This window comes from Sarcophilus harrisii, chromosome 3, assembly GCF_902635505.1.
Source record: "Sarcophilus harrisii chromosome 3, mSarHar1.11, whole genome shotgun sequence".
In the NCBI taxonomy this organism is placed as follows: Eukaryota; Metazoa; Chordata; class Mammalia; order Dasyuromorphia; family Dasyuridae; genus Sarcophilus; species Sarcophilus harrisii.
Genome location: NC_045428.1, coordinates 294,422,951 through 294,438,953, shown reverse-complemented (window position 1 = coordinate 294,438,953; position 16,003 = coordinate 294,422,951). Strand labels below are relative to the sequence as shown.

At 34.8% G+C, this 16,003-nt stretch overlaps 1 protein-coding gene across 22 annotated transcripts in view; it reads left to right on the top strand.

Annotated features, from left to right (window-relative positions):
• ZBTB20 (zinc finger and BTB domain containing 20) overlaps window positions 1-16,003 on the top strand; it is a 1,022,251-nt gene that overhangs the window by 870,498 nt on the left and 135,750 nt on the right. The window contains exon 1 of one of the 22 annotated variants that reach the window (XM_031963670.1): window positions 9,287-9,665. The exons of the other annotated variants lie outside the window; for them this stretch is intronic. The gene's annotated coding sequence lies outside the window, so the exon portion shown is untranslated. Of the gene's footprint in view, window positions 1-9,286; window positions 9,666-16,003 lie in introns of those variants that run through there. 22 annotated transcript variants of the gene reach the window in all.

Below are 16,003 nucleotides of genomic sequence, written 5' to 3'. Positions count from 1 at the left end.
AGACACATGTCTGAAGACTATATTGACCTAAAGAAAAGTATATGATCATGATATAGTATAAAAATAAATCCTTGAAGGAGCCTGAGAGAGTAGGAGCATCACTTCCTTCAGTTCCTCACTCAAACTACCCCATGACTCCCGTCTTCCTTTGACACTGACCCCATTCTTCCTGCTCAGCTCCCTGGACCCCCTTGCAGAGGCTGGACCCCTGCAATAAATAAGTGGCACAAATTGAAAAAAATATATAGTAATTACACATTAGCCACATAGTCCGTGCTATCACCACAAGCAAAGACAAAGTATAGAATGGTAAAACCATTGAGTTTATTTGGCTTCATCTTCTCAGATATGAGCTTCTATTCAGGTGTCTTCCATCAGTTTTTTTTTTTCCTACACATAGATAGAACTAAAAAAAGGATACAAGATTTCAAAAACGTCATTATCATTACTGTCAAGAGGAAAAGCAAGATTCAACAATTAACAACTTTGTGGGTTTTATTACTGAAACAATTTTGGTTTCCCAACCTGTACCAGTTTTTGTACAACACAGACAGCCATAAATGAATTCTCAAGATCATAATGTCATCTTAGGCTACATCATAGAAGTACACTTGATTTCTAACATTCGGCAAAAGAAAGGATAAGTTAAAAGGCCTTAGAATTTCTGTCCTGCATTTGAAATCAACTGTATGCCTGTATTCTGAAAGTGATAAGTAGCTTTGGTTGCCATGAATTTCAGTTACCTAGAAAGCCAAGAAAATTCTAACTATATTCTATGGTTTGATCTGGTTGTATCAGAGTATATCAGAGTCTGGCTGTACCCCTGGTGGAGTGAAGCAGTTTCCATGGTAGGCCAAGTTGTATTTAATCTGTTAAACAATTTTGCAGAAATTGGATGTGGGACTTTATTTCTAATCCTCTAATTAATAGAAAGAGCATTGTTCAGAGAGTCAGAAGACCTGAATTTTAGGTCTAGATGTGCTATTAACTTTCCCTGTGACTTTAGGTAACTTCCTTTCTATTTCTGACTCTTAATCTCATCTCTAAAAGGAAGAACTAGCCAAAGGAACTCTAAAGAACCTTTTGATGCTAATGTTTCATGAATCTGTAATTGAAAGCCTTCAAATTCAGAGAACTACAAGTTTCATTATACATATTTTTACAGCTTGTTCTTCAAGAAGTTTCTACAAACTTATGACTGTACTTTAAAAAATATGTATAGAAGACATAGAATGATAAGAGTGTACTTTGTAGAAACAGCACAACCTTGTGAATAGATGGCAAGATTTTTCATGTAAACTTTCTTATACAGCAGATATTTTTGCTGGTCAGATAGAATCCAAACTTTCTTATTAGCATGATGAATTCATGTTCAGAAGCAGAAATACAAAATTAAGAGAGCCAGTACAAGTTACAGGAAACCACAAAAAAAAGTATGTCCCTTACTTTAAAAATCTACAAAGTTTTATCCAGGCTTATTTTTCCTATTAGTAATGGTCCCAATACATTGAATTTTTTGAGCACTTTCATCAATATTACCTATGAGACATACTTAGTATGAATATCAAGGCAACAACAACCAATAGCTTGCTCTTAGGTCATAGTCAATTAACATGTGTGAACAGAGAAGTTATATCCATTCCATCACCATTTTGCTGTATAGGATATATTCAGCAAGTGAATGATGATAGGATCATTTAGAAGCTACATGCTCTTCTATGTCACATAGTATTTTAAAGCATAGCAGCCTCAGGACAAAAGATAATTCTTAAGGCCACACTGAAGTATGGTTTTAGCTAACGGTAATGAAAAGCAAAAACCAAATTACTATATCCATATAAGTAATAGATAGATAGACCTTTTGGAATGAAGATATTGTTCAACAGATTATACCACCTATTCAGCTTTCGATCGTCTTCAGGGGGAGAAATTTATCATTTCATTATCATTTCAGACATATCCCTTCTTGTTAGGAAGAACTAAAGTCTAAGATAAGAAAGAAGACAAGATACAATGCCTGTATGGTTTAAATGAGTTTAAGTCTTTAGTCCCAAATGAGTTAAGTTTATTGACCTTTTCTTTCAAAAGCATTTATTGAACACCTACTAAATATAAGGAAATAGGATAGAAAATTGAAAGGATTTAAAGATGAGTAAGTCACAGTTCTGTGACTAAGGATCTTAATATCTAAGACAAATATAGCTTTTCAATACTTTTAGAATCTATGATTTTGTTGTATCACAATCCCTGAGTACCTTCATTGAGGGCTGCTGTTGTCAAAAAAAATCATCATCCTCTGGTTGGATAAATAACAATTATCTACAACTTAATTCAGCTGATCCATGGACAGCTCATCTGTCTCTGAATATATGCTCATATACTTTCCAGCTTGACAACAACTTCTAGAGTTGGTGCTGGCATAATCTTTGAGAATCCAAAGTCACATTAATGTCACAGTGAGTCAGTAGGACTTGAGTGATAAGCATTCAAAACAGTTATAATAATACAAAGTAGGAGATGATAAGCACCCTAAGAGAAATACAGAGTGCTGTGGAATGTAGAAAAAGGAAAGTATATTTCAGTAGCCTTGAATGATGAACTAAAATCAACCAAATTTAACAGTGGTAAATGTCTGACTTAAAAATAGCAATAATTACTATAGCAACCTGATTTGTCTTAAATTGTATTTTTATTTCCAATTATTAAGTGTTTTTCTTCTCTGCTGGTAAAAAAAGAAATTCAAAAAATACTTGTAACAAATACACTTAATCAAACAAAACATTTCCACATTGGCCACATATTGCTTATTATTCACTACTCTCTTGTGTTTTATCTTTTTCCCCTCCTGAGGCAATTGGGGTTAAGTGACTTGCCCAAGGTTACACAGCCAGGAAATGTTAAGTGTATGAGGTCAGATTTGAACTCAGGTCCTCCTGACTGTAGGGCTGGTGTTCTATCCACTGCGTCACCTAGCTGCCCCTCTCATGTGTTTTATCATTGGACCTTTAGAATCATGATTGATTATTGGATTGATCAAGAAGAATTGTCATTTAGAAGAAGAATTAGATTTATTCTGGCTGATCCTAGAAGGTAGAATTATAATTCTGTAGTGGAAGTGAAAGGAGTTAACAAATAAACGAAGGAATGAACGAACAAACAGAGGAAGGGAGGAATGGAGGAGAGGAAAAAGGAAAGGCTACTTTAAAATAAATAAGCCATGAAAAACAAATACATATATTGGCCATGTTCAAAAATGTGTATCTCCTTCTGCAACTTGAATCCATCACCTCTTATCAACAAAAAATGGAACTTCAAAAGTAAAACATATTGTGTCATACTTGGAATTATGGCATTTTATTATTTTTTTAATTATAGCTTTTTATTGACAGAACATATGCATGGGTAATTTTTCAACACTGACCCTTGCAATCACTTCTATTCCAATTTTTCCCTTCCTTCCCGCCACTCCTTCTCCTAGATATCAGGCAGTCTCTCATACATGTTAAACATGTTAAAGTATATCTTAAATACAATATATGTGTATATATTTATACAGTTCTCTTATTGCAGAAGAAAAATTGGATTTAGAAAGGTAAAAATAACCTGGGAAGAAAAACAAAAATGCAAGCAGTCCACATTCATTTCCCAGTGTTCTTTCTCTGGGTGTAGCTGGTTCTGTTCATCACTGATCATTTGGAACTGAATTGGATCTTCTCATTGCCAAAGATATTGTTGTTGAAGTGTATAATGATCTCCTGGTTCTGCTCATTTCACTTAGCATCAGTTCATATAAGTCTCTCCAAGCCTCTCTGTATTCATCCTGCTGGTCATTTCTTACAGAACAATAATATTCCATAATATTCATATATCACAATTTACTCAGCCATTCTCCAATTGGTGGGCATCCATTCAATTTCTAGTTTTTAGCCACTATGAAAAGGGCTGTATGGCATTTTATTATTTTGGTGGATAACTTGCTTCATCATGAGGCCTCATCAGTCTTTGCACTTATCACAATTCTCAAGTCTTTCAAAATTGTTTTTTCTTTAAAATGTTAACAACACACACACATTTATATGTTGTTCTACTAAGTTTGTTTACTTTACATTGTTCATATAAATCTGCCCAGGTTTATCTGAAAAGAACACTTTTGTAATTTCTTATGGAGTAATAATATTCCTCTGTAGTTAATACAACACAGTTTGTTTAACCACTCACCAGTTGACATGCACTGTCTTTGTTTCTAAGTTATTGGCTACAAAAATAGTACTTATAAATATTTTTGTACATATGGATTCTCTTTCTTTATCCCTTTGCATTATAGGTTTTGGTGGTTATTTATACCATTGAATCAAAGAATATGTACAGTTTAGTGACTTTTGTGTATAGTTTTAAGTTGCTTTCCATAATGACTGTTTAGCTTCACTAAAAATACATTAGTATGTCTGTTTTCCCACTGTCCCACCAGCAACTCCTATTTTCCTTGTGTCATTTTTGTCAATCTGATGGATATAAAGTAGAACTTCAGGGTCATTTTAACTTGCATTTCTGTAAATGAAACATTTGAATTAAAAGATGTCTTAAATCACTGACAGCTCTAAGAATGTATTAAATATACTATTATATTTTGTTATGTGTAAAATATGCATTATTTATATATAACACATATTTTATATGTGTCCATATAGTACTGTACCTGTGGAACATTTGAATTAAAAGTGAGGAACTATTTTATGACATCAAGACAAATATTGCCTTTGACTGATCGACATTATGTACTAGCTTTCTTTGTATTCAAACAGACTTTTCTTTAAATTCATAAATTAGCATCTAGGAAGGCCTGACTCAACAGTAGTTCTGAGAAGCATATCCAAAAGGGAAATTGCAACTGCCAGTATTAATTCTGTTTACCACTTTATAAAATTTTTAAAATTTTAAAATATACTACCTAATAATATCACTTGGTTTTAAGTTTCAACTTGCTACATTTAGGATAGTATTTTACTGCCTTTCACATGTTGGAAAATTGAGAAAATAGGAGGGACAAAATTGCAATTCTTTGTGTAAGCCAAGAGGATCAATTGTTCTTGCTTCTAACTAGTATAAGTTATTTTTACCACTATAGGTGGATGTGACTCTGCACAATAAATGAAACATGCCAAGCATAGACTTTACTCCTAGGAGCTTTAGGGTCTTATAATATGAATGATATGCTGTGAACAATACCATATAGAACTAGAGTGACTAGCAGTCATTATCAGAAGAGCCAAAGAGGTGGAAGAGGAGTTGATATTCATTAATTGGAAGCTTGTTCCAGGTAGGAGGGCATTAGTATTGGTATTGAGAGGGAGATTGGAATGAGATGAAGCTAAATCTCCTTAGAACATTACAGATCATCTCAGAAATAGCAACTTTATGAGATAATTTACAGAGGGATGGGAAGAATCATTTGAATGAAGTTCATATGAAGAAAGGCTTTCAGAGTTGAACTGAAAAGGGTGCTTCAAAAGTAAATCAAATCTCTTCATATTTTCAATTATAGTATTTTATTATTATGTGCAATAGGAATGGACTTTTGAAGTGAAGCTGTGGTTTATTAATAAGCCTCATTTATAATAAATAAATTAACCTTTTATTTTCTTTTTTATGATATGTCCTTCATTTTCTGATTTTATCTTGAAGGCTTAAATTAGAAGATAAATAACTCATGTTTTCCCCTAGTTGTAAATAAGATTTCTGCTCTTCAATGAAATAGAAATGTCATGATTCTGTTAGAATTCTTCAGTTTCTTCTTGCAGAAAAGATTTAAGAGGCTCCCGAAAAATTCTAATACTATGGTTTTGACTACACAATGCCAGAGTAGCTGGTTAGAGACAGAAAAGTAACTAATCTTTTAAAGGTTTTGTCTACTTGATAACAAACATCTGAATAATTGACTGAAACGTTCACTTTTCTACCGTTTGGCAAAATTTAGGTAGAGTCTCTGTTATAGAGGGCCAATGTTCTTCTGTGGAAGAGAGTGAATTATTTTTGTTTATAACTTTTACCAAAATTTCCTTATTAGGCTTATTAAACTGAGCTTCTTTTTCCTTTTATTTTGCAGTAATAAGAACACTAAGGTAGAAAGGAATAGGTTTCCAAGCAAGCTAGATTAATACATTTTCTGAAAATTATGAAGTGAAATCATTTCTCAGTTCTGGACCTATTCTTGACTTCCTACTCTAAGAACCTATAGTTTTCTTTACAGTTTGATACAGTACCAAAAGGAAACCAGCTTACCAGGAGATCATCAACTCTTGGGATATCTGCTTATTAGTAGAAACAAGGCCAGAATGTTGGCCCTTAGGAAATAGTTTAGAAATGTATTTTTATGACACCTGATTAACCAAATCTTATAGATAGTTACCTTTCTTTCATTTCCAAGTTTTCTCAATAATTATGCATGATTCAGGCATGATTTGTGTGTATATGTGTGTGCATATGCTTTGAAAACATACACAAACATTTATGACAGGAAGTGAAGAATGCCATATTCAGGAAAAAACTAAAGAGACATGATGTAATTATCCAAACTGGAATTAAGCCAACTAATAACCCATATGTTAACACTATCCTCATAGTGCTAAAAATACCATCAAATATATAACTGCCCTGGGTAATCATGACCATCCCTTTTCATGTTATTCATTTTTCAGCAGCAGAGTGCCATATATATTGGCCCACACATTCACAATTATGCAACTGAAGAGCAAGCTAATTCTTGGTGATTCAACAAAATATTTACTATTAAATCCTTTAAAACTGAAATTAAAGTACTATGGATGTTGGACATGATCCTTGAAGTTCTGGGCTCAAGCAATCTTGAATTCTAAATTTTGTAATACTTTCCTCACACCCTTTTCATCAGAGTTCTATTTATGTATCTGGTTCCCACTTTGTTAATGGGGAACAAGTATAAAGCTGTTTCTTTAATATAGCAGCTATCTGGAAGCTTCATGGTCTGGATATGCATTTGCATCAAACCTTAACTTGTTATATTCTCTATTGAAACTCTGTCAAGATTTAGGTTGTATCTACCCAATATCAGAAAAATGCTTTAACTGTTGGGTTTATTTTGTTGTTGTTGCATTTTCAGCCAAACTGAATTTTGCTTTAGTCATGTTGTTTTAGTCATGTTGCCTCCACTATTGAATATATTGATTTGTTCATACTCCACATTGCTGTGATTTTGCTTCTTCCTATATTGTTTGCCCTTTGAGCATATTCCTAGTGGCCCTGCTTTTCTGTTTTCTCCCTCTTTCTTTCTGGAAAAATAATTTTGTTGATGCAGCATTGCTGAGAAATATTTCTTTCTTTTTTATCTATCATAATTCTTGTCCTAGGAAAAGGAACTTAATCTTTCCAATTTTTAATAACACCAGATGACCCACTTTCTTTACTAAAGTAAGTTGTAGGTAGTAAACCCTCTCTTCCATACTCCCACTCTTTTTAAAATTGGGCCTTTGTTAGTTATTCTCACGAAGAAGATACTGGCTGAAAAACTATCACATGGACCAAAGAAGAAAACTTTGAATCCATCAGCAAATAACATGTATGCTATTGCTATTCTATTAGTTTTTTTAGCAGTTGAAATATAAGAAAAGATGTCCACAGCTAGTCTTCCAGGTACACAATCTTCTTGTCAGTGATTTAAGACTAAAGAATTATCTCTTTCACCCTACAGTGTTCCTATACTTTAGAAATTATCCTATGTGAGAAATCTATATCTCTTCAAATGATGACATACAGTAGATGTTCATACAGTAGATTATGAACTCTGAGTGAGACTGTTAAAGATTCAGTGTTTGCCAGCCTCGGGTAGTTTGAAATGAGATGCAAGTTGTACATTTCTGAGAGCAATAATATTCTTTGGGCTTGCTGATTTGCTCCAGAATATGACTGATGAGGACTAATTCCTTTTTACCAGCATCAAAATAAAAAGAAAGTCATTACCCTCAACTATTTTGACAACTTGAAGTAAGGGAAGAGACCATGGTTTGGAGGACTAACTTGCAGTATTGATAAACTTTCTGGAACAACTGCCCCATTCTTTTACAGGCAAAAGTGATTTTCTCCTATCTTTTTGTCTTGCAGGTTTGAGAATTTCAGAGTATAGAATAACAAAACAGGAAATGAACTGAAGTGGGAGTTAGGAAAGATAGGTTCCAGAGTAGAGTCATTAATGGGGTTTGTTTCTTTAGTCAAGTTCTTTGATTCCTCTGGGCCTGTTTCCTCATCAGTAAAATGTAGAGATTAAATGATATCATTTCTAAGGTGCCTTTCCCTCTAACATTTTTTTGCAATTCCTCAAATGTCTCCAGTATCTGTCATGAAGCATTTTGCCTGCACTGTTTGTCACTAGGATTAATCCATTTTACCTGCACCTTAGAGTGCAACCAGTGAATAGTGGAATGGATTGTTTTGCACCTTTTATTACATCAGAACTTTTGCCTTTTTAGACAAGAGTGTACTGTGCCTGAAATCTGTCTGCCTGTCTGCCTGCCTACAGAATTTGTCTCAGATAATAGCTGACCGTAGAATCTATCAATCTCTAAGATCTAGATTCAGTATCAGTCTGTACCTGTCTTGTCTCTGCAGCATCTGTCTGATAGACTCGACCATCATTAATAAACTTTCACATATTCCTTGTATTCTTTATACATTTACACCTGTACATAAACATTTCTGGTTCATAAAAGGAGGAAATTTCATCTTTTAGAGGGGGGCTCCATATAATGCCATTTGTATTTGTACTTTTTGTTTGGTTGTAAGTTTTAATAGTTCTCCCTTTGAGGATTTGTCAGTACGAGCAGTATTGCTTATCAGAACACACCAACAGTCTTTTTGTAATATTCGTTTTTCCCCTTTGGTTCAGCCGAGCCTGCTGACAGATCATTCAAATTCAATTGTTTTATGTCTAAGCTGAACAGCTAATTAAAGTAGGGATGATTAACCTGACTGGCAGTCTGTCTCTCTCTCTCTCTCTCTCTCTCTCTCTCTCTCTCTCTCTCTCTCTTCCTCTCCTCTCCTCTCCTCACCTCTCTTCTCCTCTCCTCTCTTCTTCTTTCTTCTCCTTCTCTCCTTTTCTCTCTCTCCCTCCCTCCTTTTCCAATCAGTCTTTTTTCTCACACTCTCCTTCCTTTTCTCTCTCTCTCTCTCTCTCTCTCTCTCTCTCTCTCTCTCTCTCTCTCTCCCTTTCCCTCTCTCCCTCTCTCTCCCCCTCTCCCTCTCACCCCCCCTGTCTCTTGCTCTACTGTTTTTTTTTCCTCTCTCTCCTAAACGTGGTCTGCTTGCTGATGGCAGAATGGCACTCGGAGATTTGTGCATTGTGTCTGGTTTCCTACGGGCAGGCTGACCCAGTGCCTCCAGGGACTTATCAATAGACCACTCAGAAGAGACAGAGACAGGAGAAAGGAGGAGGGGTGGGGGGGAGAGAGAGAGAATCAATATCAAGAATAGAAGGAGCTCCGAAGCCATTTTTTTTTTAAAGAAGTATCGGGACTTGGGAGAGGGTGACAAAGAAGGTTTTTCAAAGAGGCAGTGGAGGAGGTTCTAATAAATTTGGAAGGAAACAGTTCCCTGTCTTGGGAAAAGGAGAACTCCTGACTGATTAGCATTCACACCAGGTATGAGATGTTCGCTACCCCTTATCACCATGTCGCAACCGAGATGGAAGCGGTTGTTTTTTTTTTTTTTTTTTTTTTGAGGGGGGGAGATGGACAGACTAGAGGGGGGAGGCATAGCCTGTATTTTGCACTATTTGTTATTGGGGGCTATCGGGGGACGGGGAGGAAAGAAGCTATGGACATTTATGTGATGGGAGCAGGAAGAATGGAAGCAGTGCGGGGGGGGGGAGTATTGGGGGGGAATTAGAGTATGGAATATGTTACTGTCTTCTCTGTCTTTGTGCACCCCCGGGGGGTTACCCAAGTTCATTTCTAGCAGGTGGATTGAGAAGGGAGTTACTTAACGCTTGACCGCCAGTTTTGAAAAAAAAAAAAAAAAAGAAAAAGAAAAAAAGCTGCTTCCTATGTCCTATGTCTATTAAAGGAAGCTCCAGTTCTCTCTCTCTCTCTCTCTCTCTCTCTCTCTCTCTCTCTCTCTCTCTCTCTCTCTCTCTCTCTTTCTCTTTCTCTCTCGCTCTTCTCCCTTGCCGTACTCTCCTCTGTCCCCCTCCCTATTCCTCTCTCCCCCTCTCTCTCTTCTCCCTCTCTTCCTTTTTTTTTTCCTCCTAACCAGACAGCGGGAGGGTTTCTGGCTCCCAGCCAGCCCAAAAGCCTCTAAGTGTTTTGCACTTGTTTCAGGGAGTCGCTGCCCGGGGATTTTTCAGCATTTTCACTAGAGAACAAAGAGTTCTTTACAAAAGAAAGGGGGTGGGGGGTGATGGGGGGAGTGAGCTTAAAGTCTGATATATGTTTTTCTATTTTTATTAGTTTTTTTTTTCCTTAAAAGGGACAGGGACGGAACATTGGCTCTAGAGAGACACAAAGACCTTCAGTTATCTTTCCTTCTTTCCCCTCAAAATATGTAGAATTTTAAAAGGGAGGGAAGATCATTTGAGTTTTGTATTGAACATTTCTCTTATAATTTCTCTAAATATAAATGTTTCTATGCTGAGTTTATACTGTTTTAAATCTCACAATAAAAGTTGTTCAGGATGCAGCTTCTCTCACCCCTATATCACTGCCTTACCTCTGCCTTTCCTGATTCTTCAAAATATTGTGGAAAATCAAGTCATAGGAAAGAGAGCTTTTCCACTTTCTATAACTTAGGTAAAAAGTTGATTATATCTTAAATTATATATGTTCCCAAAATTCAGAAGAGTGACATATCCATTCATTTATATCAGTTTTTCTGCTCATTTGCTGAAAGGACATCACTTGTTCAGTACATCTTTTTTAAGGTAGAAGGTGCAGGTATTTTTATTTTAGTTTCTGCCTAATTACCTAAATGACAACACAATTCTGGAAAGGCTTCTTTCTCTGTCCTTAATATGCTTACAAAGCTTTCAAAATAGTTCAACTTATTTTTAGATTTACACTATCATTTTTTAATATTTCCTCAAAGTAGTTTTTATTTGTAGCAAAGAGACTTGGTTGACTTACAAATTAATGTTCTACCCATGAAAAAATGCTGAAATTTGAATCATATACAGCATGTATGTAGAAAAAAATATGACAAAAATTACATACTCAATATACTTTGTATTTATACTGATAACTGAGATTTACATTTCTACATTTATAATCATCTTACTTTTCTGTCTTCCTTATATATCGTTTCTGTTTGTCATTTAAAAAATATTTAAAAGTGTATAATAGACATAACAATATGAAATCTTTTACATGCTATATCCTTCTCCCCCATATCTTAATCATGTTATTTGAAATAACCTAACTATAGATAACTATTTTTACCATGTAGAAAGCAGTTATGACAGTTGTTTTCAGGATACCAAAACTCTCTTTTTCCCTTCCATGCTTTGAAAATTAACATATCTGGAGAAATGGACTATGAATGGAGGAAAAAATATAAGCATATTTTACACATTTATATAATATATTTATATAACTGTTTCTTGGGAATCTAATGGATTACATTGCATAGTGAAGTACATAGAATATCTTTCTGGTTGAGAAGTGTGTGTCTTATGTTAAGAATAACTTGATAAGAAAGAATCTTTTGGGGAAAACTTAGTGGGTATACATTCACTGACTCAGTAATGACCCTCAGAGAAAATGAAAGAGATAGATGGTCAATGTTAGGAGTTCAAAAACATTACAATTAGGAGAACTTAAAGAAAATATAAAATTTTCCCGTATAACTTGAAGAAATATGATTTCTCCCCCCTCCCCAGAATTCAAGGAGAATATGCAGTTCTGTCACCTTCAGAATTTCTTTTTTTTTAAAAAAAATCATATTTTTGAACTGTTTACTGTGCTTTTATTTTTGCTTAAGGAGTGAGGGGAGGGGCAGCACTTTTCAAAGAAAGTCAACAAAGCAGACGAGAAGAAAGTCCAACTGTAAAGTTTCACATTTGGAGGCAAAAGCTCCTTTCCCCACCCTGAAACTCTTTTGGTGCTACAGGCTGCTAGCCTTGCTTCTTTTTTTTCTTTTTTTTTTTTTTTTTAAATGTCACCAGAGAGTCAGGGGAAAAGGGTTAAGGAGAGAGTTGGTACTTAGAACTACACAGACTCTCGATCTCAACTAGGAGGTATCTTCCATCAGCTGTCTCTGTTACCAGAAGTACAGTGAAAGAGGATAGCTTCTTTCTGGGATTCTTCATAGACCTGACCTGAGAGTAACATATTCATGAATAGAGGAGAAAAGCAAAAGAGAAGGAGAAAGAGAGACAGGAGAGGAGAGGAGAGGAAGAGGAAGTGGAGGAGGAGGAGGAGGAGGAGAAGAGAGAGAGAGAGAGAGAGAGAGAGAGAGAGAGAGAGAGAGAGAGAGAGAGAGAGAGAGAGAGAGAGAGAGAGAGAATGAGGAAAGAAAAGCTCTTTGAGCAGGAACACACTGGCTCTTTCTTCCTGTAGGCAATCCGCTCCAGTTCTTGGCGACGTGTCCTGCACTATCAGATATCATATGACTTTTTATTTGGACTCCTTTTAGGAGAATGGCCTGTTAGGATTCTGTTTGTTTTCTTTTATTTAATTTCCTTCTCCCCTCACCCGCTAGTTGTGTTTGTCCGTATATGCATGCGTGTGAGTGCATTTTCTTTATCTTCACTGTTTTTTTTTTAATTCTGTTATGCTGATGTTTCATTTAAGCAAAAAGCTTTAATTATTTCAACATACTGTTTTAGTCCATCTGCCAGAAAGAAATTTCAATTTTAGACTTTTTCAGTTCATTTTTATATATCCATCATCAAGCTACATTTCAAAAATCCCTTTTATATTATCTCTGTCCCATACTCTCCACTTACCAACCATCTTCCTACTCAGCATTCATAGTGGAATAAGTTAGGAAACACCTGTGCCAGGTTGCAAGGACTTTTGATGTCTAATCAACTTCTTCCAACCTATCCAGCATTACTTTCACTTTTATAAACTTTTTTAAAAATTGATTTTTTTGGCTCCATCTGCTAAACTTGAAAGCCTTATGAATAGTGACTAATCTGTCTTCTGGGCTTTCCTGTGTCCAGATGAGCACTACTGAATATTAAGGAAACTGCTGAAATTCTTTCAGTGACTTAAGAATTAAGTAAAATATTCAGATAAGTACGGTGATGTCTACTTGTCAGGCAGGAGTTGAGGATAGAAGATAAAATGAAATGTTTATGGCTGCTAATGGAGAAAAAGGAGAGGAATTTGGAGTCAGGATTGACATAGATATTCCTGCCGCAATTAGTAATCTAAAACCTTCTTTTATAAAAATTTTATTTTTATAACCTGCTGTTTAGCTAATTGATATGTGGTTGTATTCCCTACTATCCCTACTATTAAAAATGAATGAACTATACTGAAATTATTGTTCGGCTCTCTAAAAATTTCCAAGTATTTTTTCACCCCAAAATTTGCAAAAATCAAGAAAAAAGATTTGTAGATGAATATCTCATTATGTCTACATTAACCCCAATATGTTAGTGTTTGTAGTTGCATAAGGAGTCATTTTTGTGTGACGACAGCAACAGAATTTCGATTAAATTTGAGAAGAATATTTTCTTCTCTGAGCCTAGAATTTGAGGGTCCTTGCAACTTTCTTTGAAATGATCTTTTTCAAGGTTGAAATTTTTTATATATTAACTTAGCCAGAGATAAAATGTTGAGACTTCAAAAAAGATACACTGAACCCTTTTTAGGGATATCCAAAATGGGGTAGAGGGAACTTGTTTTTTATTCAGTTAAAATTTTTCAGACGCTTTTTTGGACAACAGAAAACTCGAAAACAACTTTGTCCCCAAACACTAAGCTTGCCATAATTTAGAAATGTTAGTTTTGCTTCAAATGAAGAAATTTGTTTTTGAAAAAATGTTATGATTTTTTTTTCAATTGTCTGCTGAGCATGCGCTGTATGTGACTTTATTCATAGTTTTTAACTCACTCCAAAGTGCAATGTTCTGAATGGCCACAGGTAAGGCTGTTGGTTTGTATGAGTCTTCTCAGAGCTTCTCAGTTTTCCAATAAGGAGAAGGGAGAGAGCTGAGGTTTAAAGCTGGACACCCTCCTAGATACCTTATAGCAAAAGTATATTCCCCTATAAAGCTTGCACGTTATACTTAGGGTAAGTACTATTCAACTTTCCTTTTGTATAGAAGTAACCTCCGTTAACTTTAAAACTTGGTGTTAGCACAGTAGGCAAGGAGTTTTTTTAAGTAAATGAGAATCAGTTTTGCAAATTTTTTTAAAGGCATCTATTGCAAATAAATTTTGGGAGACAGGAATGTGTCATTGAAGTGGCAGAAGCTATGTGTTTAACAGAGCAGAGATGTGCTAGTCTGAACATGCCTGATCTCATCTGAAATTGAAAGCTAAATCTAGGTGGGCCTGCATAATACCAGAATAGGAACACATGTATCTTTTGTGTAACCTTTTTTTCCCCCTGCCAGGAATCCAAAAGGGCTCTCTAAGACAAAAGAAGCAGGTTTTCCTCTGGCTCAATATGTAGCTTGGCTGCTTTTGGAGACACACATTTTCCATTTTTTTTCTTTTTACTGTTAATAATTTTAAATGTTTTTCTGTTGCAGAATGCTTTATCTCTATTAACTCCATTTGATATTTCCTCACTTGGTTACTTTCTCTAATTTTGCACTGCCCCTATCAGTCATTGTAGTTTTTTATTTATCCTTACCAGAATGTACTCATTCATTAGCTATTGTATTATAATTATGAGAGAGATAGAGCTTTTGTGCTCAGAACCCCTTTTCAGGCATTTATAAGTTTCCAAACAAATTACCTTTTGAGGTGAGATTTCTCATACTTGTTCTCAACTGAAGGATGAAGTTGTCTTAAAGCTTGAAGAAAAAGCCAATTAGCCGTTTTTTAAGGACTGAACATTGAATAAGTAGAGATGGAGTTTTGACAAAATATTTATAGGAATGCAATGTAGTAATAATTTGTTTTTCTTTTAATACTTTAAAATGAGTAAAAAAATTGCATGTCAAAAAAAAAAAAGAAAATGCATAGGCTAATGCTGAAATTTAAATCACACAATTTTAATTAAGTCATATTTAACAGCCATAACATCAGACATTAATATCTTAAGCAGGTATGACTTTTATGAAGAAACATTTGCATATATGTATTTATACATTCTTTTTATTATCTAAAATGAGGCACAGTTTTTACTTATGTCCAACTTTATTTTTTGTTGATTTTGCCCAATTAAAAATATCCATACTATTGCATTCACATAGATTTTTGCATACATGGGCAAATATTTTTGAAGTGTATCAAATCTAGTAATTTTTTTTACTTCTGTTTATATGTGCCCACAAACTAAACGTATCTGTTGATAATATGTTCACCTTTTAATAGTTTGAATTTTTCCTATCATTGTTACTGTTTAAAGATCCTTCTTTGAAGCAAATAGAAGTCATTTTCATTTTTTTTGAGTATTTAGAATTCTGAAAACAAAAAAATATATAAATTTGTCATCTCCTAGAAAGCCTTCAAACAAATATGAGAAATTGTTTCCCTCTACCTTCATCATAACTATCTCCCTCCCCCTTCATGTTGTGATGTTGTGATGACTCTTCAAATCAGAGAACAAGGAAATACCAAAGAAAATTTATGTGATCTGTTGTAAATGTTTTCTTCCTCAGTGGGACAAGCTATTTTTACTAATCCTCCGATTTTTTTTTGTTTGTGACTCTTTTTTTGGCTTTTTTGGCTTTGTTTTATATACCCATAATCTTCAGAAGCCATAGCAAATTCCCAGTGCCATAACAACAATGTACACTGGGAAGAACAGTATAAATCCGCAGACTACATGCTTACCTAAAGAGTATCCAAGACAGCAGCTT